The 27,091-nt window shown below is 39.9% G+C and overlaps 1 long non-coding RNA gene and 1 pseudogene across 1 annotated transcript in view; one reads left to right on the forward strand and one right to left on the reverse strand.

The window, feature by feature from the left end:
* Positions 1–27,091, reverse strand: part of LOC108348854 (uncharacterized) — a 127,996-nt gene that overhangs the window by 83,146 nt on the left and 17,759 nt on the right. Inside the window, exons 3-4 of the long non-coding RNA XR_015642564.1 lie at positions 6,892–7,112; positions 1,644–1,827 (exon numbers count right to left, since the gene is read on the reverse strand). This is a non-coding gene — a long non-coding RNA (uncharacterized LOC108348854). The remainder of the gene's footprint in view (positions 1–1,643; positions 1,828–6,891; positions 7,113–27,091) is intronic.
* Metap2-ps1 (methionyl aminopeptidase 2, pseudogene 1) lies at positions 16,449–18,437 on the forward strand (annotated as a pseudogene).

Here is a 27,091-nt window from a genome sequence, read left to right on the forward strand (position 1 = left end):
TTGTCAGAGTATTTTATCACAGCACCAGGGAAAGAAGCTAATGAGTCTAGATTCTAAGTCATTCTCTGGCCTTGACCTCTTCCTACACAAAAGGCTGCTATTATAATCCCATGCCTCCCTTCTTTTTCTTATTGCTAGTTCTTTGAGAATTTGTGTCTTAATCTTATTTATCCTTTTTCCCAACTTTCCCTAGATCCAGCTGCCTTACCTCATCACCCAACTTTGCACTTTTTGTTTTGTTTTCTGATCAACTTTAATTTGTGCTTCTCAACTATTGTTAGACATGTGGCCTTACAATGAGACACAATTGTCTAACCTGAGGCCAGGCTCTTATAGAAAATAGACACTTCCTCTCTAAGCAAATAACAATTGTCAATAAGTGCACAGCTAGAGAAGGGATTGTGTGACCAGCTCACATCTTGCTTGGCTTTTGTCTGGCATGAGCTTGCACAGATGTGCATGCTACCACAGTGAATTCATATGAGCAGCTGCCCTGCTGTGTACAGGAGTGCTGGTCCCTTGTAGTCAACTACCATCTTGTCTCTATTCTCTTTTCACTCACTCTTCTACGATGGTCCCCAAGCCTTTGGAGGAAAGAATGGAATGTATTGCTCGATTTAGGGTTGATCTTTCTCCATTCTCTTATTCTTTGCATGTTCATCAGTTGTGAGTCTCTGTGCTAAACTAATCACCAAATGTTGTAAGTAGAAGCTTTTCTGATCAGGGTTGAGAGATTCATTATCTATAGGTAAAATTATAAGTCACTAGGAGTTAGTTTAATACTATGTCCATTTAATAAAATAATAGTTTTACCTTCTCCCCTAGGGCCTAGGACCTGTCAAAGCACAGATTTCATGACCCAATTGTGGTGTTGAGCATGGGCTTAAAATTGTGGAGTGAGACTGAAGTCCGATCAGAAAGTGGTTGGTACTTCCATAACATCCATGATGCTACTGCATGAGTAAGCATGTCTTGTCAGGCCAGTAATTATTGTGGCTTCATGGCTGGGTGATAGTGATGGTTGCTTTTCTTCTCTGATGGCCTGAATGTGCCTGTTAGCACTGTAAATCTACACATTGAGATGAAGCTTCTTTCCAGAATATTTCTCCACATTCTATGATTCAAGTATGTGGTGCTTCAGGGAATAGATTCTTAAGGGATATGCCATGCAATCTCTAGAATCCTAAGCTAAATGAACTGGTTTTTCTTTGTAAATTTAGCCCATCAGAGGCACTTTGTTGTACTAATGCCAAGAGATTAAAATTAATTCTCTAAACTATGCACAGCAGATTAAAGGCAATTGAAAGCTGATACTCCTCTAATGAAAAAGCTGACTCTTCCCCTTCTTACTAAACAGGCTGACCCATGAGTGCATCCTCTATTTCTGAGACCAGTCTTTAAAGGGATAGTCTAAAGTAGAAATATTTGGTTTCAGTGGAGACTCAGTTGTGTCATGTGATTTTTTTTCTGGAAACTGCCTTATTAGAGGATGTTTTGTTAACAGACATGTGGCGTTTTTCTGGAAGCTTCGTGGAAAACGAGTATGTGTCATTTTGCTAGAGTAGACACTTGAGAGAACACATGATGTTTGGAAAGGGTAGAACAGACAATGAACAATGCTATGTGGAATTGGTTCGCCTTACCACGCTTTGCTGGTCTTCATTGGGCTTGGATGATGACACTGTAGCATTGGTTTGTCTTGCCTTCTTCACTGGTCATTGTTTCCTGGTTGTGACTTCATAAACAGAAAGACTCTTCTGAATAGAGTTGCCATTGCTGATTCAAGAATGGTGTTCGCAAGTGGCCTGAGATGTCACTGCTGATATCCTGATGATAAAAATTGGATTTACCCTAAATGTACTTTTCCTAAACAGGTCCACATTCTCCTTTGCCTTGTTAACCTTTTCTTTTCACTAATTCTGGTGAGTGGTGGGCTAGAAGGGAGGGTAAAGCATTTAAGTTCCCTTATTAAAGTAGGTTTGGAAAACTCTAAGCCAACAATGGTCAGCCTCCTCCTTTGTCTGATGGAGCCCTGTGTTGCTACGCAAGGGAAACAACTCTCTATATATGCTGCCACACTGTCAGAAATTCACGTCACTAAAATCCTGAGATTGTGAGGTACCACATAGTAAAACAAACAAAAAAAAGAAACAAAGAAAGAGAGAAAACAAGTCTCACGAAAGAATTAGCTTGGAGAGAGAAGAAAATGACATAGATTCCCTTGGGAATGACAATAGACCACCATTTAAAAAAACCCAAACCTGATACTTTAGACCCACAAAATTGTGAGTTGAAGAAAAATGGTTTTCAAGTCTGTGAGGTTAAAGTTAATTGGATATATAGTTATAGATAAACAAAATAATTTGTTTATTATAGCAAACATACTTCTCTAGTTTTCTTATTTACATTTTGAAGTTTCCCATAGTAATCATACAATTGTTGGGTATGGAAGTATATTGTAAACTAGGAAGACTATTTTGGTTTAAGTGAAAAGCTTAAGGGAAAGATGGAACGGTGTCCAGCAGAAATGCACTCTACAAAAACGAACAGTGAACTTGTAGGTATATCCCTATGCCTGTTGATGGGCCTCTTGGCTAGAGAAACAAGAAGAAATCAAGGACTAAGCTCGGTGTGAGTGGAAAGTTCTAGATGTGGAACTCGTCGTCTGCAACTCTCTTTTCCCTGGGGACATGCTGAATGTCAGAGAATCTGAATCTCTACTTGAGGACAACCAAGCCGCTAAGGCTTTTAGCAGAGCAATGGGACAGGATTGTAAAGCTGCAAGCGTTGTAGGGCCTTGGCATAATCGCTTGCGGTCAAACGTTGAAGTCAAGTGGGTCTGGTGGGGCTTTAGAGTTAAACTAAAAATAGGTTGGAAATCAGATAATTTTCTGCACTCTCCTGGTAAGAGAGGAAGAGAAGGAGGGAGGGAGAGAGGGAGGAAGAGAGAGAGAGAGAGAGAGAGAGAGAGAGAGAGAGAGAGAGAGAGAGAGAGAATATCTCACCAACATAAAGTAGCTCTGGTCAGTTGTTTGGAGACCATAGCTGAAGTAATAAATAAAACCATCTATAGCTTCGTTCACCTGGAATTTTGCCTGTTCTGAGCAAAAGACTGGATTTTAAAACTGAAAATACTCAGAAACTAGAGTACACATTAATGGTCTGAATAGAACAAAAGCACAGCTATGTGGCTAACTCTTCCAAACTGAAATACTCTGCCAAGGAAACTTGGGAGGATAAAGGCTTCTCATGAAACTGGGAAAGGTGAAGAGATGAACCAAGCACATATAAGAAACATCAGAAAGTAACAGATTCAAGAGGTCCTTCCAAAAGATACACAGCCAGTAGACAGTCACTGGGGAATAAAAGAACATCTTCAGCAGAACAGCCTGAGCCTTATGAAGGAGCTCCAGGGATTCAGGCTTTATCAGTCATCATCCATACTGGATGGGCTTTTTGGTGAGGCAGCAGCATTTGAGTCAACCATGCTCCCATAAGTTAATTCCGTACCTGTGTATCTCTAATAAGTCCAAGGAACTCATGGTTCACCAAACTAGATTCGAGTGGATTTGTTTCTTGGCCCACAAGGCCTCAATGCTACCCAAAGAATTACAGACAACTGAGAAAAGCTGAGAGCATGAGAGGCGGTCCTCCCCAGAGAAAATCACCAGTTAGTTAACCAGTGCCAGACGGTCAGCCTTGAAAATATACATGCAAGTAACATTGTATGCACTTGATGAGTTACATTTAGGAATATATATGTATCTGAAAACACATGCATGTGTACAGTAACAATTAATAAAATTCAGAGGCCATAATTTGGAGCAGATCAGGGAAAGGCATATGGGAGAGTTTAGAGAGAAGAAAGGGAAGAGAGACACACTATAATCAATGTTGCTGATGCAGGACTTGAATTCCAGCACCTGGGAGGCAGAGGCACGTAGATCTCTGCGGGTTGGAGGCCAGTCTGGTCTACAGGGCTACAGAGAGACTCTGTCTCAAAACGCACACACACAGACACACACACACACACAGACACAGACACACACACACACAGACACACACACACACACACAGACACACAGACACACACACACACAGACACACACACACACACACACAGACACAGACACACACAGACACAGACACACCACAGAGAGAGAGAGAGAGAGAGAGAGAGAGAGAGAGAGAGAGAGAGAGAAGAGAAAAGTACCTTCATATTTGGAGTCTGTGAAATAATTAGACGTAAACATTTTTCAAGAAACTATTTAAGAAAACTGGAGTGCTGACTCAGGTTAGGAGCTCGTTCTACAGTTTCAGAGGACCCTAGTTCAGTTCCGAGACCTCACATCAGGCAGCTCATAACAACCTGCAACTCTAAGTTACAGGGAAGCCAATGCCTTCTTCTGACCTCTACAGGCAACTGTATATCTGTGAGTTACATACATATATGCATGCATACATACATACATACATACATACATACATACATAATTCATTATACATACATACACATACCACACACACCGCATACACTACATAGACACACATGCACATACATATACCCCACACACAAATACACATGCATGACACACACACACACACACACACACACACACACTCACACGAGTGCGTGTGTGTGCACTGACATAAAAATTAAAAGGAAATGATTAAAGATTCTTCCCTCTATATTTATGTACATATAATGCTAAACAAATAAACTTTTAAATGAATTGAAAATTTTAATAAGAAATCAGTCATTTGTCAACATTTTAAAGGATGTAGAGACACACATCCTCTCAGAGCTAATATTTGTTGTGAGAAAAAATAGTATATTCCTTGTATTAAATTTTAATAATATGATTCCACAAAAATTAGGGAGGTTAGTTGAAGTAGTTGAAAGTAAGTTAAATATTAATTATGTCATTTGAAATCATTTTCTGTTTCAATTAGTCAATTTGTAGAAATCTTTTTGTTTCAAATAGCCCATTTGTAGTTTTAAAAAATGTACAGGGAGATAGGTTCTCTGAGCAAAATCCTTATTATCCAAGAACATTTTAAGGCAGAAACTTTTCTCATGTTTAGTTCATGGTCAAGTCCACAACCAGTCTTAATTTATTCACCCCCTACACAGCACAGCTGCTTGATGAGCCTAGGACATCAGGAGCCAAATGCTTTGGATCGAAAAATGAATCGGGATATTAAGATGGGGGGATTTTTCTATCCCCTCCCTAAGCCTTTCTTGTAGACTCTGCTGGCTCAACAAAACAAGAGGATAGAAAGCTCTTCCTGTCTTGATGTCAGAAAATTTATGACTCTCGGTGGTTGTAATAATACATCAGGTTGAACTGCCAGGGAAGCAGGCCTAAGCTAGGGACGGAGCAAACAGTGTATTTCAGACTGCTGCAGGGACTTGAATTTAAACCTCACCTAACCAGGCCTATAAAGAGTCATCATGCGGGTCTGAACGGGCTGCTGTGCTTATGAAATGTAACATGCACCAGAAGAGTGACGAACGACACAAAGAGCAGCACCAGGCACACTGCAGGCAGACAGCGTAGCACACCCCTTGCGTAGCCCTAATGCATCAGGGAATCTGACTACTGAAGTATGAGCCGTGGCGGTGTTCTTGCCGGCATCGTCTAGAAAGTCGAGTGTAAGCCGCTCACAGAGAGCAGAGTGGCCCTCCGCCTAGGATAAGTGTCTGCTCTACCATGTGTGGCTGTGTAAGTAGTGAAGTTAAACCTTCCGCTCAATTCCGGGTATGTCTCCCCCTCGGCAATATCAAGTCATTACTCCAAACACTTCCAGCCACAGAAAGCCTAAGCCTGTATGTTGATATGTTAAGAGAATGCCAGGCTGAGCAGAGTTCTCTTCCGATGTTACCAGAACACATGGTGCCCGCATTGCTTCATCTCTGGCAAATCCAGCATTTGTGTGGTTTCAGGGTCAGGGAGAATTACAGAAGGGAGAATTTGCAAGATAAGCTTTATTCTTTACAGTCACTGGCTACTTAACCGTATTGGTTATTACCAGACATTCGCGCATGCTCTTCATGTAGGATTCTCAGAGACACAATAGGCGTGAATGTGTGTATATGCAGCTATAGAAACCCTGAAGTCAGGCGCTGGCAGAAGACTTGTGAAAACCAGTTTGTGAACAAAAAATTTCTTCAGAATGAGAACTCTGAACAACTAAGTAATCTCGTTTCTTAAATTTCGCTCCGCATCAGCTTTTACTTACATCAGAACTTATTATTCTCCACAGATCTCATTGTATGGTCATTACAACCATAGGTTTCAGCACTTAGGGCAAGCACTGTCTTACCCCTTCCAAAATTTCTCAGAATAGCAGGTTGATTTCTATGAGGCCATAATGAACGAGCATTCATTCCGTGCTAATACATAAAATTTAAAATAAGGATCAATTAAGTATCTTAAAGTTAATATAAGTAAGCTAATTAAAATAAATTCTCAAGGGCAAGAGAAAAGCAGAGCACAGAAGAAGAGTGTGAGACACTGGGTATTGTATAATGGCATTGAGGAAATCCCAGGGATAGCCTAGTATCAAGGAACCTGCTCTTGGCTTTATACATCCCTCCTGTGAGGAATTTTATCAGGCACTTCCTGGTGAAAGTGGAGACTAACAAGGCCAGTTTAAATGCTGTTCAGTGCAAATGCGGTGCTTGCCAATTTGTCCTTAAAGTGACTTACCAGGAAAAGCCTATTTAACATCTCATATATATGCAATGGGTTGTCCGTGTGCTTAAAAGTATGTGATGTACATCCTTTTCCAGATGTCAGTCAAGTTAAGGGTCTATCCTATCCATACTTCTGGGGATTGGTTCTTCTCTTCACCCAAATTCATAAAAGAACTCCCTAACACCCTCACCTGTGGGAGGGGGTTGGGGGGACAACCTCAAGGTTCGAGCCACATCCTTCCTCCTGGACCTCTGGTCCTGTCCTGTGGCACGTGCACTCTGCTTTCTTCCTCGCCTTCAGTAATCTTTACTTTTGGTATGACTGCTGGTGTGTATGTGCGCGTGAGTCTTGTCCAGTTCATTGTTCAAGACACAAAGAACATAAACATTGCATCCAAGGACACCTTGAGCCCTGGAAGTAAAAAAGAATAGTAAGTGTGGGTAACTTATAAGATCACATCAGTTCTCAGATTGTGGATAGTTTTTCTATGATCAAAAAACGCTCTTTTAGAGACCCAGTAACTTTGTCCTCATGATGTAAGGTTGTATATAATCAGATTATGAATGTCCCTAGTGATTCTGCAAGCCTTGGATTGGCTTCGGGAATGGGTTTGCTGGATCGTCTTCTCTAGAATTCAACAGGAGAGCTCTTAGTCTCAAGATATCCATCCATCCATCTGTCCATCATCATCTATCTACCTACACATACATATATACATCAGCAGACTCATACACATGCATTTATATCCTTCAGTGTTTCGAAAATACCAAAGCACTCACCAAGCAACACCAATGAATCATGATCATATGTACAAAACAACATCTTCTTCCAACATCCCCAAAGACAGAAATAGTTAAGTATTAAGATTTATTTCAGGAATTTCAAGATATAATACAATACAGATGTTCAGATATAGACACCATTACCATTGGGTTCTACAGTGACATTATGTTTTATTTATACAATATAGCAACATTTGGACAAATTTTGATTTATAAATATGGAAATGATGGTAAATACCCCAACAAGAGTTCTGGTCATAAATTTCCAAAAACTAAGTTTGCAACAATTCTAGATTTTTTTCCATTTTGGTTTATTTGTTTGTGTATTTTGTTGTTTTGTTTTGGGTTTTTTATTTTTAGGACTCAAAAGCAAAGGGGTTTTGACTATAAATGTTTCAGTATCAGTCTTAGACTGGGATGATTGACAACTGGTTGCTGAGTCATTTTCTCTAGCAAAATTTCCTGGTTTATAACACATGTGTCAAATGTTTCCATTCAGGGAGGAAAAGTATGAAGAGACGATGTGTAAGTGAGCAATCTATCTCTTGGGACACCGTGACCCCTCTATGTATCTTCTTGTCACCTCTCGAAACTGCTATTCAGAGACACTGCAGACAGAATTAATTCTGTAAGGCTGTCCTTTTGCAAGTGAAATTTATAATGGCAATGGAAATCTACTCCAGCAGATACTGAGAAGATGCTAACGGATTTCACTGCCCTGTAGCTTCCCTTCTAACTAGAAAAGATCCTTTCTAAGGAAGACAAAATGGCGGCTCTAATACTTTGCCCGGACAGGGATTAACATAGGTGGCCTTCCCCTAAAACACTTCACAGTATAGCAAGGTAGGTCTGGCAGCAGTAAGCATGCTCAGTCTTCCCTTTTCTGCAGCCACTTCCCTTTCTCCCATAAGCCCAAGTCCCTATCCCTTTCTTCAGCTCGGTGTAGTCTGTATCCTCTGTAACTCCTCGGGGTCTTCATGTTTGTACCATGCCTTCTCTTTGTGCATTGTTATGTTTGGTCCCCATTAATCAAGGTGTCTACAGGTTATTTTAGGAACTAAAATTCCCTTCTGAAGGGAAAGGGGGTATTTTAAAGCTTTTCTACATCCTAGTCACGGTCCTAGACCCATGCACATGCCGAAGCCCAAGACGAAGGTTGGGAACCCAGCTTCTTCCTGCTGCTCCTCTCGAATCAGTCAGGGAGAGCGGTACTGAGCAGAGTTCGGATTCCTCCACCCCTAGGGTGTGGCGAGGAAAGGAAACTAGAGGTGGTAATGACTTTGTTCCCCTCTCCCTCTACCCTAACTGCCTTCGAGATCCTGCCTCTTCCCATCTAGCTATAATTTGCTCTTCCCTTCTGTCTACAAACGTCTTCATTTAAGTGTTTGTCCCCAAGCACAGAAACTTGTGAAGAGAATCACAAGAACTGTGGGGATTGAACATGCTCACTGCCATTCAGGTTTCTATTCGGGACAGTTATTCCAGTTCATCTAATTAACGCTGGGATCATCTTATGGTTTTCAAGTTTCCTGCACCTCTCCTGCCCTGAATCCCCAATTTCCTTCTTGACGTTCCTGCTTGTACAATGCACTCTCATTTCAAACCAAAACTGAAAACTCGCAAAACCTGGCTTCCCTCCAGTCTTCTCTCTCTACACCCAAGGAGACTTAAAACCCTGGAGGCATCTAAGACTCTGGTACTTCATTTGCCGCCATACAAGGAACCATGACTAAGGCCTACCAGCTCTTTACACAGAATAACACACCTCCTTTCTCTTCCAGCCAGTTCTAAACTCAGAGCCCTCTCAGCTCATCCTTGAACTACTGTGGTGCTCCTGGAAGACGGAAGATTTGATCGCTCCTCAGCCTGTGCACACCAAGGCATACATAGCTGAGGACGAAATTTGCTGAGGCATTTTCTGCAGCTACCCTTGGTGCACTTGTAAAGTACAGTACTACCAAGAGCTGGGAAGGCACCTTTTCGTCTGCTTGCAATCACTCTCACAAATCCAGTTGTTTTTCCACTTTGGTCTTTCAATCCCACCCTATGACTTTTCTACAATACTACTTTATTCCCTGCTCCCAGATCATGACACTGACCTGTCAGCACCCCCCACACCTCTTGCAGATTCTTTAGACTGAAATGTGACTTCATTCATTCAAGTTCTAGCTCATGGGCCCTTTGTCTTGGCAGGTAGGACCTAGGGCCATAATAATTACAGAATAGACTTCTGAGCATCCTCAAATACCTAATTTTCTGTTTTCCTTTCATAAGAACAATTAAATTGAATATGCATGAGATCAGTTATTTCTAAAGAGTTGGCTTTATGCTCTGAGTTCCTATATAGCAAATCATAGCCATATTTAGTATACAAACAGAAGCTAAACTTAGGTGTATACACTGTGATAAATATCCAAGTTTCATTCATAGGAATCCAACTGACCAGTGTTGGTATTCTGTCTAAGCTCCACCCCCACAACTACCTGGCAACAGACAGGCATGCTCCGCCCCACAGTTGCCTGGCAACAGCGAAGTATGCCTGACTATAAAAGGGGCTGCTTGCCCCTCCTCTTTCTCTTGCTCTTTGCTCTTCCTTTCTTGCCCTCTTCCCTGTCCCTTCTCTTCCTATACCCCCCCCTCCCCTCCACGTGCTCATGGCCAGGCTTTCCTCTCTTCTTCTACTCTTCTTCTCTCATTAAACCTTTCCACGTGAAACTAGTTGGTTTGGTGTGTTCTATCTGGACACAAGCCAAGATTTAAACCCCAACAACCAGCTCGTGCACAACTCAAGCACACAGTACCTGTAGCCCATTGTGTGGTTTCTCTTTGATCCACATGCAGTATACACATAGAGGCTTTCTTGCTACTGCTCCTGGGTAGCGCTCTCTAAACCACTTCTGATCCTGAGTGTTTCCTAGTCATCTATCAGTCTTTGTACAAATAAAACTCTTTTAGATTTAATTGGTTCCAAGCTCCTAACACAACAGAACTCCTGTGTTTCTGTGGGGCATAAGAAGACCCCAAAAGAAACACTGCATCTCCCAATGTCATTAGCAGGTAGGTAGGACCAGGGCATATAAATGAGAATAGGCCATTCTCTAGGCTACATATGTTAGGAAAGGTGAATATTATTTAGGGAAACATGGATGAGAATAAAACCATTGAAGCATCATTCTAATTCTCTGCTCTAATGGGAGAACAAAGCAAGGATGAGCACAGAGTTTGAGAATGATATAGCCATAAGAGCTTGCATAAGAGAAATAAATCCTGTTGTGTAACATAGGTGTCCTGCATTAACGCCTATACTAAATAGCATAGAAATTTATATTTCCATCACAGGAGCCAAACCTATAGCCTAAAAGACTTACATCCCTGTATTTTGCAATTTCTTATAAGCATCCTAGAATTATCTATATCTCCTTCATCTAGCATGAAGGAAGACTGCACATGTACTCTGGACTTGGCACAACCATCATGAGGCAGAGCAGCTGTGACAGCCTGTGGAAGAGCTTGGCCAGCAGCCATAGCAATGAAATAGGTAGGATAATACAAATGATAATTTTCTGTATTGTAAATATATTTTCAAGTGTACACACACGTATGTATGTATGTATGTATGTATGTATGTATGTATGTATGTATGTATTTTGCCTGTATATATGTCCGTATACCCTATGCATGCCTGGTGCCCTTGGAGGGCAGAAATGACATCTGATCCCCTGGGACTGAAGTTACAGACAGCTGTGAGCCACCATGTGGATGCTGGGAATCAAATCCAGGCCCTCAGCACGAAGCACCTTTAAGCACTAAGCTATCTCCCAGCCTAGTAATGAAAATCTTCATGTCAGTTTGGAAATCAAGCCCTGCCCTGATTCAACTACTCCCTACTAAGTAAAACAGTGGCTTTTAGAATCATGCTTTGCCCTGGGAGATTCCATCACAAGGGCAGCTTTGGATTGCATTTTGAAGACAGAGGATGAGTCTGCACTGAGTGGACATGCAAAAGGCACTGTCTGGTACCACTGGCATGAGGCAGGCTGATAAGCAACTTATTCCTCCAAGTGGAAATGGACTGTGGGAACACAGCAGTGTAATACAGTCCAATCAGGAAAAGCAGGCCTGAGAGCTTAGAAACACACCAGACGAAGGAAATGGTTCCTCACCTAGACCCACCACATAAAGAGGTGGATGCCCAACACTGCAATGAAGATGTCGTCACTGACCTGTCCATCCAATGGGTGTGTCAAGGGACCAACAGGCAGTGATTTCCCAGCTTGTTTCCCAGAACATTCAGTTCAGCTTGCTATCAGTATTGTCACAGCCTACTCTAATTGCCATTGCCTGTGTTCACACATCTAGACCTGTCACCCATCCAGTAACTTATTCATTCATCTGGACTCCCATTCATTCATTCATTCATTCGGACTCCCATTCATTCATTCATTCATCCTTGGACTCCCATTCATCATTCATTTGGACTCCCATTCATTTATTCATCCACTCACCCATCATTCATTCATCTGGACTCCCAATCATTCATTCATTCCTTTGGACACCCATTCATCCATTCATTTGGACTCCCATTCATTTATTCATCCATTCGCCCATTATTCATTCATCTGGACTCCCATTCATCCATTCATTTGGACTCCCATTCATTTATTCATCCACTCACCCATCATTCATTCATCTGGACTACCATTCATTCATTCATTCCTTTGGACTCCCATTCATTTATTCATTCATTCACCTATCATTCATTCATCTGGACTCCCATTCATTCATTCATTCCTTTGGACTCCCATTCATTCAGATTCCCATTCATTTATTCACTCACTCACTCATCATTCATTCATCTGGACTCCCATTCATTTATTCATTCATTCATCCATCCATTCATTCATCTGGACTCAGGACTACCCATTCTCATTTGTCCCTGCAGTCGGACTCAGCTCTTCAGTTCAACTCTCAGCCAATCACAGCCTTCCTAGCAGATGTCCTGACTGGTTTTATTTGCATAACAATGGACTCTATTTACATATTTATCACTCTCCCTGCTTCACAGTTCACCAAAAATGTTTGCAGCCATGCTTTAATCATCACAGACAGAAAGACAGTTGATAGATTGGCAATAGATAGATTGGTGATAGATTGATAGATGATAGATTAGATAGAAAGATGATAGACAGACAGATAGATGGATAGATGCTAAGTTGATACAGACATATTTATTGTGTGAAGTGTAAAAAGTTTACATTAGTAATTAACATTATAATAAAAGAAACCATGCTCATATTGGTCAGGGTTATCAAGAAAACAGAACCACCTGGCAAATGACTGTCAATGAAACCAGCATATTATGTGAAGTTTCCGTTGTGAAAAGACACACACATGTTCATGTATGTTTCTACCATATCACATTCATGACTATTCCCTTGTGGAATTATGGAAGGAAAAGTCCTAAGAGCCTCACATGAGTTTCCAGTCGCCACTCCAGTATCCTGGATTTAGATTATGCGAGAGAAGGAAGGTTGACTGTGGATTGAGACTTTTCAGTGGTATAACTGGCCTTGAGTCTCGTATGCTCCTGTAAGTAACCAAAATAAACTCATTTCCATGCTGGACTTGATGGAATCTTTCTTTTGTCTCTTTTATGTACAACTATCTCTAATCCATACCCTCCTATACATATGCATCTTTATCACTATTTGAATGATGAATAAAAACAATGAATTCTTTCACGTAGCATGTTTCCAAATTTAGAAATCCCTTAAAGTTCAAAAATATTTTTAAAAAGTTTTTCTTGAAAAAAACTGAAACTGTCTCACTCTTCTTTGACATAAGACACGATAGAAATACATATAACTTCATTTGGGCTTATGAGTATACACAAATTATAAATGTTTGTTTTATATCTTTTAACAACTAAAATATAAATACAGGAAACCTTGTGTAAGATTTTTGTAATTCTTATCATCCTCTAGTTTATTAGAATTACAATAATTATATTGATGATAAACAGGTTTGAGATAGATAAGAGATAGAAGGTAGGTAGATATCGATGATTCATGGATGGATGGATGGATGGATGGATGGATGAATGGATGGATGGATGGATAACAGATCTGCTTTAGCATTGGCACCATGCCATTTTGATTCTTATAGCATAACGTATGAGCATAAACATTAAAATTCTCAATAAAATTCTAGAAGGCTAAACCCAATATATGAAAATCACCATGTCCCGTGACCAAATAAGACTTTTTCTCTGCAATGTGAAGATGTTTCCATAGAGACACACTTATAAACGGGACAACCAGTATTAACAGAATAAAGAATAGAAATCATATTATCTCAGTAAATAAAAAACAAATGTTTGGCAAATTCAACATTCCACCAGTACATTATATACAAGAAATACCTTAATGTAATAATGTTAATACCAGCTAACTTCGTAGTAAACAACAACAATGGAATCTTTTCCTCTAAGATTAAGAACTAAGGGGCTGGGGATTTAGCTCAGTGGTAGAGCGCTTACCTAGGAAGCGCAAGGCCCTGGGTTCGGTCCCCAGCTCCGAAAAAAAAAAAGAACCAAAAAAAAAAAAAAAGAACTAAACTAGCCTCTCTTCCAACATCTATTCAACTTATTATTAGATGTCCTCGTAAGAACAATTAGACAAGAAAAAGAAATAAAAGTCATAAAAATTGGAGCGATATAAGTAAACTTATCTTTGATTGTATTACTCTTTTATAATTCAATACAGTTGGAATATATGAAATTAAGATAAAGAATCATACATATTTCAACATACCAGCAATGGACTGTGGGGGGGATTTCAAAACCTCATTAATAATAGCATAAAGATATAAAGTAAAATAAAATGGAGTAAATTTATTAAAGGAGATAGCAGATGTGCATAATTAAAGCTATGAAACATTGATGAGAGAAAAATTGAAGTCACAAATGGAAAGCTGCCCTGAATTCATTGATTAGAAGCATGGTTATTGTTATCACCGTGCTATTTGAAGTAATCTACAGAACTAAGACAGCCTCTACCACACTTTGAACGGCAAATTTTCAGTGATATTAAACTCAGGCCTATCATTTGTACACAACCACAGAAATTCAAAGAGCCAAAACAATGTTAAACAAAGGGACACTAGAGGGATTGGAGGAAGGGAAGAGAAGGGGAAACGTTACATAGTTATATTTTAATTAAAATGTCAACAATTTTAAGAAAAAAAGATTAAGTGGAGGGTATCATGCTACTTAATTTCAAAACACACTACGGCACCCTTTACATACATATATAGGTCCTGCCAGTTAGTGCATTATGTGGAGAACCCATGCTCTATGGGACTATTCTGTTGGGCAGTAGGAGTAATACTTTCTTTTGTGCTGCTAGGCTGTCATTTCCTGAATGCCAACTCTATATTGCTTCCCACCAGTCTTTACTTACAATTTACTGTTTCTGGTATCCTTCTGCAAACTTGAATATCAGATATTTGTACTTCACAGTTATTGGGCATAAGAATTTGAGACCCTAAAATTACTGAATTCCAGTTTCTACTCCACACCTTGGACACTGAGATCTCTAACCCTGAAGAGTCAACAACTATGAAGGCCCAGCAAAATTTGTGTTTAATTAAATGTAAGAAAAAGGAGAGTTGCTTATATTTAAGCCATTTTGGTTGTGCTTCTACACATTCTGTATATGAGAAACACAGTATTGGCCAATGGTAACAATGAATGAATTGACAACCTAGAGAACAAGATAGACGTCACAAACAAGAATACCCTTGGGAGGGGATAGGGAGGCAAAGTGTAGAACAGAGGCTGAAGGAACACCCATTCAGAGCCTGCCCCACATGTGGCCCATACATATACAGCAACCAAACTAGATAAGATGGATGAAGCAAAGAAGTGCAGGCTGACAGGAGCCGAATGTAGATCTCTCCTGAGAGACACAGCCAGAATACAGCAAATACATAGGTGAATGCCAGCAGCAAACCACTGAACTGAGAACGGAACCCCCGTTGAAGGATTCATAGAAAGGACTGAAAGAGCTTGAAGGGGCTTGAGACCCCATATGAACAACAATGCCAACCAACCAGAGCTTCCAGGGACTAAGCCACTACCTAAAGACTATACATGGACTGACCCTGGGCTCTGACCTCATAGGTAGCAATGAATATCCTAGTAAGAGCACCAGTGGAAGGGGAAGCCCTGGGTCCTGCCAAGACTGAACCCCCAGTGAAGGTGATTGTTGGGGGGAGGGTGGTAATGGGGGGAGGATGGGGAGGGGAACACCTATATAAAAGGAGAGGGGAAGGGGTTAGGGGAATGTTGGCCTGGAGGCCAGGAAAGGGAATAACAATTGAGTTGTAAATAAGAAATACCCAATTTAATAAAGATGGAGAAAAAAAAGATAGACGTCACAAGCATAGGATTGGCCTCTCCTCTTAGCATCTCCTGTTAGGTGATGCAAGTCAAGCTTAATAAAGCAAGCTGGGGGATTAAATCCAATCATGACTCTGTGAATATAAAGGGTGAAAATTTGTAACAGATTATTGCATAACTCTAGTTTGCTATGCAAGAAAATCAGAATTCTACTGGGGCAAATGACCCAAGCCCTAGAATGTCACTTACAGCTAGTAGTCATGATGGGGAAGCAACTTAAAGAAACGGCCATACATGACATCAGTCTTCTGGCAGTCCTCTGCCTCCCAGTGATAACTGTTGGCAAAGCCTTCACCTCGTGGCTTCACAGGACATTATACTCTTTTGGTTCTCTTATAATATCACATTAATGGGATTTATGGAACTGAAGATAGCAGATATTCTAGTTATCTTGGGGTGACAACTGCATGCCACCAAGAGATAATTTCAAAGTAATGACAATACTTAACATCTTCCTTTTATACTCTTGCCAATTTATTCAAGTCTTAAGAATATAGGAACACCCGACCATCGAGCGCGGCTTCCGGCGTCGCTGGTGGAGGTGGGTGAAGAAGGAGCGGGCCCTCGCCGCTCGTTCTCGCTCCCTCTTTCTCTCTCTCTCTTCTTCTCTCTCTCTTTCCCTCTCAGGCAACATGGCGGGCGTGGAAGAGGCATCGTCTTTCGGGGGCCACCTGAATGGCGACCTGGATCCAGACGACAGGGAAGAGGGAACCTCCAGCACGGCCGAGGAAGCCGCCAAGAAGAAAAGACGAAAGAAGAAGAAGGGCAAAGGGGCTGTGTCAGCAGGGCAACAAGAACTTGATAAAGAATCGGGAACCTCAGTGGACGAAGTAGCAAAACAGTTGGAGAGACAAGCACTGGAGGAGAAAGAGAAAGATGATGACGATGAAGATGGAGATGGTGATGGTGATGGTGCAGCTGGGAAGAAGAAGAAAAAGAAGAAGAAGAGAGGACCAAGAGTTCAAACAGACCCTCCCTCAGTTCCAATATGTGACCTGTATCCTAATGGTGTATTTCCCAAAGGACAAGAGTGTGAATACCCACCCACCCAAGATGGGCGGACAGCTGCTTGGAGAACCACAAGTGAAGAGAAAAAGGCGCTAGACCAGGCTAGTGAGGAGATTTGGAACGACTTCCGAGAAGCTGCCGAAGCACACCGGCATGTTAGGAAATACGTCATGAGCTGGATCAAGCCTGGGATGACAATGATAGAAATATGTGAGAAGTTGGAAGACTGTTCCCGAAAGCCCATAAAGGAGAATGGGTTAAATGCAGGCCTGGCCTTTCCTACTGGGTGTTCTCTCAACAACTGTGCTGCACATTACACTCCCAATGCTGGTGACACGACAGTCTTACAGTACGACGACATCTGTAAGATCGACTTTGGAACGCATATAAGTGGTAGAATAATTGATTGTGCTTTTACTGTTACTTTTAATCCCAAATATGACATATTATTAAAAGCTGTAAAAGATGCCACCAATACTGGAATAAAGTGTGCGGGGATTGACGTCCGTCTCTGTGATGTCGGCGAGGCCATTCAAGAAGTTATGGAGTCCTATGAAGTGGAAATAGATGGGAAGACCTACCAAGTGAAACCCATACGTAACTTAAATGGACATTCAATTGGGCCATATAGAATTCATGCTGGAAAAACAGTGCCCATTGTGAAAGGAGGGGAAGCTACAAGAATGGAGGAAGGAGAGGTGTATGCCATTGAGACCTTTGGTAGCACAGGGAAGGGCGTGGTTCATGACGATATGGAATGTTCACACTACATGAAAAATTTTGATGTGGAACACGTGCCAATAAGGCTTCCAAGAACAAAACACTTGTTGAATGTCATCAATGAAAACTTTGATACCCTTGCCTTCTGCCGAAGGTGGCTGGATCGCTTGGGAGAAAGTAAATACTTAATGGCTCTGAAGAACCTGTGTGACTTGGGCATTGTAGATCCATATCCACCACTCTGTGACATTAAAGGATCATACACAGCACAGTTTGAACATACCATACTGCTGCGCCCAACCTGTAAAGAAGTTGTCAGCAGAGGAGATGACTATTAAAACTTAGTCCAAAGCCAACTCAACGTCTTTATTTTCTAAGCTTTGTTGGAACACATTATACCACAAGTAATTTGCAACATGTCTGTTTTAACAGTGGACCTGTGTAATGCCGTTATCCATGTTTAAAGGAGTTTGATCAAAGCCAAACTGTCTACATGTAATTAACCAAGGAAAAGGCTTTCAAGACTTTACTGTTAACTGTTTCTCCCGTCTAGGAAATGCTGTACTGCTCACTAGTTAGGAATTACTTAAACATTTTGTTTTGAAGACCTAAGAGATGCTTTTTGGATATTTATATTGCCATATTCTTACTTGGATGCTTTGAATGACTACATACATCCAGTTCTGCACCTATGCCCTCTGGTATTGCTTTTTAACCTTCCCGGAATCCATTTTCTAAAAAATAAAGACATTTTCAGATCTGAGAAAAAAAAAGAATATAGGAACAATACATTTCACTCGAAATTTTGGTTGTCTATTTTTATAAAGTTCAGACATACATGGGGCTACTGATGGTTAGAAATCACATGTGAAGACTGGAGAGATGGCTGAGTGGGTAAGAACGCTTGCCATGAAATCATGAGGATCTGAGTTTGTATCCTGGCACCCACAAAAAAAATCAGAAATGGCAGGAAGGGACATGCACAGGCCTGTATGTCCATTACTGGTTGGCAGCTATGGAAGATTGCTGGTACTTGGGGCCACCAGCATAGCTCCAGGACCTGTGAGAGACTCAGTCTCAAAGCCATGAGGTGGAGAGTAGTAAAGCAAACCATCCATCCTCCTGTAGCCTCTGATCTCATGAACATGGGTACATACCAGAGCAGCACAGTCCACAGTTATATATACACAACACACACATATTAAATCACACGTGACAGAGTAAGCATAATGTTCAACTGCTCTGAGTAACCGGGAGGCTTAACATGGAAAAGCCTACAGCAAGGTAAAGCCACTAAGGATCAGGAGCTCTTCTCGTTGTTCCTTGAGGAATCAAGTTCCAACTGTGGTCAAGTCTCCAACTCACATGGGAATCTGGTGGAAAGCCCGGGGAAACCAAAGAATCACAGCAGGAAGGACACTTGAGATTTGAAGCCAGGTTAAGGTTAAGCTCTTTTTTGACAAACCTTAAAAATGATGATGATGATGGTGGTGGTGGTGGTGGTGGTGATGGTGATGATGATGGTGATGATGATGATGATAGGTTTGCAACCCCATAGGAAGAACAACAATATCAACCAATCAAACCCCACCAGAGCTCCCAAGGGACTAAACTACCAACCAATGAGTACACATGGAGGGGCCCATGACTCCAGCCACATATGTGGCATCAGTGGGAGGAAAAGCCCTTGGTCCTGTGAAGGCTTGTTTCCCCAATGTAGGATAATGCCAAGGCATTGAGGTTGGAGTGTGTGGGTGGGAGTGGGAGCATCCTCACGGACGTAGGGGAAGGGAGAGGAGGTTTGGGAGAGGGGGGAAAGGGATAACATTTGAAATGCAAACACAAAATATCCAAGAAAAATAAAATTATTTTATTTATTATAAAAATATAATTATATAATAATAATAATTATAACAACAACAACAGCTACTACGACTACTGCTGGCTGCTACCTGTTCTACAAAGTTCAAGCACAGGCCATGGGATGTAAGCAATTAGGCTTCTGGTGCTCCTGAAGAATTAACTCACAAAACTGAATATACGTGCTTCTCATATGAAATAGAAGTGATATATGTAAGATTGGGCACCAGGAAAAGCAGGTCTGAAAACGTACCAAGCTCATCAGATGAAGGAAAGAGTTTGAAAGAAAAAGTGTTGTCTCAGGACCCCCAAGAGCAAGTTCTCAGCACAAAGGAAATTTATTTTCCACAGAGGCACAGAAGACAGGGAGTAAGAGACAAATAGAGGAAACAGAGGACAAGGAGAAGTGCAAGGAAACAAGAGAAAGAGGGAAAGGGGTATTTGTCCTGGAGAAGGACAAAGGGCTGCCTCTGGATAAAGAGGAGACAGACTGTGGCACATGGGAAAATGGCAGTTTATAAAGGAACAAGGTGGGCTGGGAGATGGCTCAGCTGTTAAAGGCTAGGCTCACCACCAAAAATAAAAAGGATAAGGGGAAACCCCCTGTTAGGTGAGCCAAAAGGGACTTTTGATTGCTGGACTTCAATATTTTTTAATAGCTGGACCTTAGTAGTCAGGCTCTGGAGGAAAGGGTGACCAAATGTGGCAATGGACCTTAGTGGCTAGCTTTAGGAATATATAGCAGTTTTTAGCAAGGAAGAGGGAATAGAGAAGGACAAAGCCTGCAAGAGCCATGTTTCCCAGGCTGGACTGGCCAGAGTTCCTTTGAGGTTCCTCGCCTAGACCCCATAAAGTGGTGGACACCTGACACTACAATGAAGGTGACCCCACTGACCTGTCATCTAACTATCCACTGTGTGGAACGCCTCAGTACATTACATGGGCTGATGGATCCTTGTCCCACTATGCCTGTCACAAACCATGGTTGCCCCAGTTCACATACGGGACCTTGGAGGAAACTCTGCGATTAGGAAGAAAATCATCCCAAGTTTGTGTGCACAGGAACTTTATTGACTGTTACATCAGTGGGAGGTATATAACTGTGACTGTAGCTCCACTTAGGAAAACTTTGAGTGGTGGTGGTAGAAAAGGAGCAATCCCAGAGGCAGAGCTCATTTAAAATCATTTGTTCTTAACATATATAATTCACATACAATTATATTCCATGCTACCAAGGATGCAGAGTGGACGTTCATACTTGGCATCCGTAGTAACAATGTGTGTCCATCCCTACCAACAGTCCCCATGGTTTCTCCCATACCCACCCCTCATCTCAGTGAACCAGTGATATGTGACTGTTACCAATTTAGATTGACTTTTCCTATTTCAATACTGTGTAAAGGAAAGCATTCCTTGTACATCCCATTCTGCCTGTTTATCTTGCTCCACATGTCTTACTTTTTATATGAGTCAACATACACTTGCGTTAGTCATATTTCATGGTACATACACACATATATCACAGTGTGTCTATCTGCCTGTTCTTTCCTATGGGGCATATTATGAACTGTTTGGAAAAAAACTCACAATCATTACTGATAGGCCTCCATGTGTCTTTGACAAACACTTAGGTAAAGAGTTAGGCCAGAATTTAAGCATAGCTTTAACGTAGGGGAAAGTAAAATTGGTCAGCTGATGCCCAAATACAGTTTTTAGCCCACTGCTCCTGAAAAAAAAGTGGATCTATACTAATAAATAAACTGTGTCTATAAATAGCTAGGGATTTTTAAAAATAAAAAGGCTATTTTAAAGTGTTTGGAGAGAAAAGGATAAGGCATGGCCGGAGTGTAAGAAGAATTGGGTCTCATTGGCTGCTCACTCACTGCCAGATCCCCACACAACATTTCCAACAAAGGAATGAATGAGAGCTGTCTCTTCATGCAAGGCATTTCAGGGCTAACTCTACAACTAGAGTTTGTCATCTGTCACACATGTGGACATAGAACAGATTATCTGCATGACAATAACAATAACAATAAAGCAAAAGACATAGCTGTGGTGCTATTCTGTCCCTTAGCCTAACCCTTAGTATAATTAAGTAGTTACACCTCACATTCTATTAATGTGTGTGTGTGCGCGCGCTCACAAGACAGAAGTCACACCTTTGGTGATGTCTACCATGTTTCTTGAAATGGGTTCTCACTGATCAGGAACTTACTCAGTAGGCTACACAGGCCAGCAAGCTCCAGGGATCTGTCTTTAACTCCCCAGAACTGTGTTTGCAAATATGCTTCTTTCTGTCCATCCTTTTAATGCTGTTCTGAGGATCAAAATCACGTCCTCATGCCTGCAGGGCAAGCATTTTATCAACTGTACTTCCTCCTGGGCCTTGACGCTCAATTTAAAATGGAAAAATCAGACTTGGTTCTCTATTGAGTCACCTCCCACTTTTAGTGTTGGTTAACCAGAAGTTACAAAATAATACCATTTGTTTTCATATGAAAAGCAAATTTTCAACCTTGAGTTGCAATTTAATATTTTAGGAAAATAATACACATGCATATTAGATAATAGTTTTAAATAATAAATATGTTACTTTTCAATTATTTATTTTTTCTAGGCTATTTATATCATCAATGGTTAACAATCTAAATATAAATGGAATTTGCTCCCATGTCAGAACAAATTTTAAAAAACCAAAATGCCTTTCCAACTTTTCCCACAATGTAAGTAGTTACTTCAATAATTTAGATAATTGCCTGATTTCCTATCATGCTACTCAAGCCTATAAAACTTTTGAGTTGTACTTGTGTATCATGCCATTTCTTTGTTCTGTAGCAGAAACCCTCATATGTATGAAAGGTATTTACACAGCTTTATCCATTTTGCAAAGCAATTTTTTAACTAAGTGTATTATGATTTGGGCCAAGTAGATTCTGAAGTACCAAAGCAACATGCTGGGAAATTCACACACACTACTGCCTAACAATACAAGAATTCAGAAACATCTCATCACACCTGAAACTCATTATTGATATCAGACCAATAAAAACATTCCTAGATTCAGTTATACAAATAACAATTAGATTTAACCATTCAACAGACAGTTCTCAATTTCAAATACAGACAGACAGTTGGAATGAAAAGTCTACTTCTGTATTGAAATCCCACTTAAGTATATTATGGAATACATCACATTGTACATGGCACAAATAACAACATCATTTCAATAATGGTTGGGTCATGATAATCCTGTACAGAAAAACCTATCAACCTTGGAGACACGTTTTTAAAAACTCGAGTCCTTGGATGTTTTTATTCAACTAGTAGGTTAGTGTGAAATGTTACCTTGTGTCCAATCTGTGACCCACAAGCTGAATGCACCCCAGGACATGTATGAATTCAGTCAAGGCATTCATAGATGACAAGACCACATTACAACGTGAAAAGTCTGGACATCCCTGATAAGGTTTCGAGTGATTGGTTTAGGCAAAACAGGGTATATCCATGAGTCAGGGTCGAATGAAGTGCGCCCTGAAACAGTTAACAAGTGAAGTAGTAAAGATGGTCATCATTGGCCTTGATCGCTTGACCCTAAAACACATTCCCTTTCTATCACATATTATTTCTAACTTCCTGGTATGTCCCTATACGAAATGGCCTACAGAAGGAAACATTAAGAAACTGTCTCAGGCTAAGGATTTGTCTTCATATTTCAGAATATTATTTCAAGATACCTTTGGGCTACAATCCAATATTCTTTACAGACAGAGTCTAAACCAAGGTTCCAGTGAATCTGCCAACAGTTCTTGGTGCATGTGCCTTTCCCGGAATTTATCAAACATTACTAGGAACAAGGAGTAATTTTGAAAATTGGACTACATATATTAATTTTCCTAGTTGTTTATTATATAAACTTTATAAAAGCTTGTGGTTTTTCTTATCAAAAATATACATAATTACTGTGGGAAAATTGGGAGGAAATACAGAAAAAGCTGTCTTAACTATGACTACTTAGTAGACTTACTGAGTCAACAGTCTCCATTGTCTCCACAAAACCAGTTGATTCATGTCCAAGAAATACAGAGAAGATGCAGAGTCTTCTGTGGTTGGGGAGCCTGCCTCTGGAATCTGTGGGATTTCTTCTCCTGGGTTGTTTCATATGCCAGGACAGTTACCAGGATAAGAATAAGATTCTTTATTCATAAGTTTGTTTGTGTTGGTTTTACCTATTAATATGTTTATAAAATATAATTAAATGTCACAAAAATGAGGATAAAAGAAAGACAGCTATTGAGTCCATAAAAATAATTTGGCTTCTTTGGAATGACTTGATAAAAGTGATTAAATTTCCTGTTGAATTGGATATGGGTGTAATAAATTTTAAAACATAATTATCTAGGCTCATACATTTCTAAACATCTTTGAAACCTCGCAGAAGAATCCAAAATTGCCAGAAGGGGAATTATAAAATATATTTTAATGATTATTTATATAGCATATACTACACATATTACTTAAAAGCATCAAGACCAGCAAGATGGTTTCAGCCAGTAAAGGCACATACAGCCAAGCTCAACAGCCTGAGTTCTCTCCCTGGGACCCACACAGTGAAAGAACTGATTCCCTAAAGTCGTCTTCTGACCTCTACACATGTGCATACCCAATGCCCACACATACACACCAAAAATAAAGGAATGAAGGAATTAACCATTTTATATAAATTACAAAAAACAAATAAAACCCTATGTCCTTCCAGAAAATGGGTGACCATTTATTGGTTGAAATCTTAAACAAAATACTTAAGGTGTGAAAGTATTTTCTCTACTTTTGATTCAATCTTTGACAGTGTTCAAATTAACTGACTAACTAATTAGTCATAGTCATGTTTAACAGTCATCCCTAATCACAAAGAAACAGTGTTTCTCCAGGAGTTTAACGATTACAACTACTTCTTATGGGTCAGTCTCAGTGCATAGTACATATGCAGAAGTTTAGCTCTCTTATGTGCTGTCAATATATGACAACATAAGAACATTTTTCCATATGCCAGTCAATTTTTTTCTAACATATTTTCCCAAATCTATTTTCGTTCTGTAACATCCTGTTATAATACAATATTTTATATTCCTTTAAAGTGTCTGATTCAGTGTGATTTTCACCTCTTTTGTACACTTATAGGCCAAAAAGTGAAATCTAAATGTAAAACAAAACTACCATTCTGAGAAAGCTCCCTCGTGTCTCCTTTCTTGTCCCTTTCCCTCGCTGATCACTCCTGGGGAGCAACTTATTATTTTTATAAGCCAAGGATGCTATTGCTTACGTGTAGGCTTGATGCAATTGAACCATGTATTCTTATAAACTGGGCCCATTGTTTACCTGTAGGCTTATGTAAACTGAGTCATACAATGTGTACTTCTTGTGTCTCACTTATTTGTCTCAAGCTAAGATTTTAATAATTCATTCATGGTTTTGACCACCAGTAGTTTGTTTTTTCTTCCAAGCACTATCCCATTGTGTATGGCACAGCCTGTTTAATTTTGTCCTGTGGGTAATATTCAGACTGGTTTCAGATTTTTAAGACACTATTAACCTTCTTGTACAAGTCCTTTTGTGGGTGTAAATTTGTAGGCCATTAGATGAGCACATACTGTATTTTAAAAGAATCTACATATTTCTCAATATGATTTCATATCTAGCCAACAAGGTGAGAGTTCTAGTTACTTCTGGTCCCTCTCACATTGAATGTCCTCAGCTCTTTTGATTTTACTCACTTGGGGAGGTGTGAAGCCATCTCATGGTTTTCTTTTGTACTCCATAGATTAAGGCTGATAGTGGTCCTTTCTTAATGTTTTGTGAGCATCCTTTCAATAGCTGACAGCATTCCGTGGTCCACATATTCTTCTGCACCTTCTCTGCAACCTATTCAGTCTTTCCTGCCTGATCCAATTGCTCCCATCCTGGCCAGAGAAGTAACTGCACATTGTCTTCAGTAAAATATCATTTGATTTTTTTTCATGGTCTCTCCTGTTTCCCTGTCTTTATTATAAATCCTGCTTACCAGATCAAACTCGATAAATGAGCATCATGAATTTAGCTACTTGTGGAACTGCAAAAGAGGTTCTTTTGGGTTCCAAATATTCAGGCATTTTTTTAAAAAAATCTTTTCAGGGAAAACAAGTGTGGTAGTTTGACTCTCCATTCTTGCTTTCCTAATCATATTGAACAAGCAAAGGCTTGAAAATATTGGTTCACCTAACAAAGAGGCTAATGCACCAATTCTGGTCGAAGTCCTAAACCAAGACCCTTTCCACAGAGAACTCTAGATCCTGGATATTTGGGGAATTGGTACTAAAAAGAAACAGGGGAAAGATCAAAAATACTCCTCCACAGAGAACTGGAAGAAGGGTACACTGAGAAAGGGTTACACCAGAGATAGCCAACAGGCTAGTTTAACAAATCGGGGCTTCCAAGTCTTACATTCTGAATTGAATCCTGGGACCCACATACTAAATAAAGAGAATTAATTACTAAAACTTACCCTGTGGCTTCCCCATGCTCACAAGCATGCACACATACACACAAGTAAATAAAGCTTAAAAATTAAAATAAATATTATTACCTTTTACTTTCATTTTATTTTACATTACAGGTCCTTTGCATATATATTATGGCTTCTGGTTTTGTGCTTTTATGGGACTCCTGAGTCGATTCCCCCAGTCTCTGTCAATCTTATTCTTATCTTACTTGGAGGTTCATTAAATTAGAAAGTTTCATGTCTATTGCAAAGTTTTACAAGTAAGTCACTTTCTTTGATAAATTTCCTCTTGAACGCTTTCTGAGGTTAATGAGACTTGCAAATATTTGCTGTGCGTTGAATAAACCCTTGCTATGACAAGGAAAAAATATAAAACATTACAGTGAATGTAATTATTAAATATAATCTAAATGGCAAGCTGGTAGTTTAAGGTGGAGGACATATTCTTTATGTAATAGATATGTCATTATTCTTAAATTGTTCTTTCTACTCAAATATTGAGTATCCAAATTATAGTTCAACTCTATAGTGCATTCTGAACTTATACTCAGATTTATTTTTCTCAATAAACTAATCAAAGATTTCAAATGGAAATCAAAGTATTGCAATAGGAAACAGAAACAAAAAAAACTACAAAGAACAGAAAACACATTGAAGTTTATTTCTTGCCCATTACAAACCAATAAGTCATAAATACCCACAACACAACATACGATGGCTAAGTCGTATAGAGAATTACTTCGCAGGTTTATGTTTTAAGTTTTTTTATTGTTCAGAAGAGTATTTTCCAGAAGTTTACATTCTCCTTGTGTGACAGCATAGAAACTTATCTCCTGCTTCATATATATTTATAAATGAAAAAGATTATCTTGATTGTTTGGACAAGAACCAAAGAGAAATACATCTAATCATGTTACTTAATAACTAGAAACTCGAAAGTTATATTTTCCCTAAATTGTACTTTTATAGCAAGCTCTCACGCCAAAAGATGATAGAAAACGAATTCCTCCCCTTCCACAAA

The sequence above is a fragment of the Rattus norvegicus genome, chromosome 18 (genome assembly GCF_021556685.1).
Source record: "Rattus norvegicus strain SHRSP/BbbUtx chromosome 18, alternate assembly SHRSP_T2T, whole genome shotgun sequence".
Classification (NCBI taxonomy): Eukaryota; Metazoa; Chordata; class Mammalia; order Rodentia; family Muridae; genus Rattus; species Rattus norvegicus.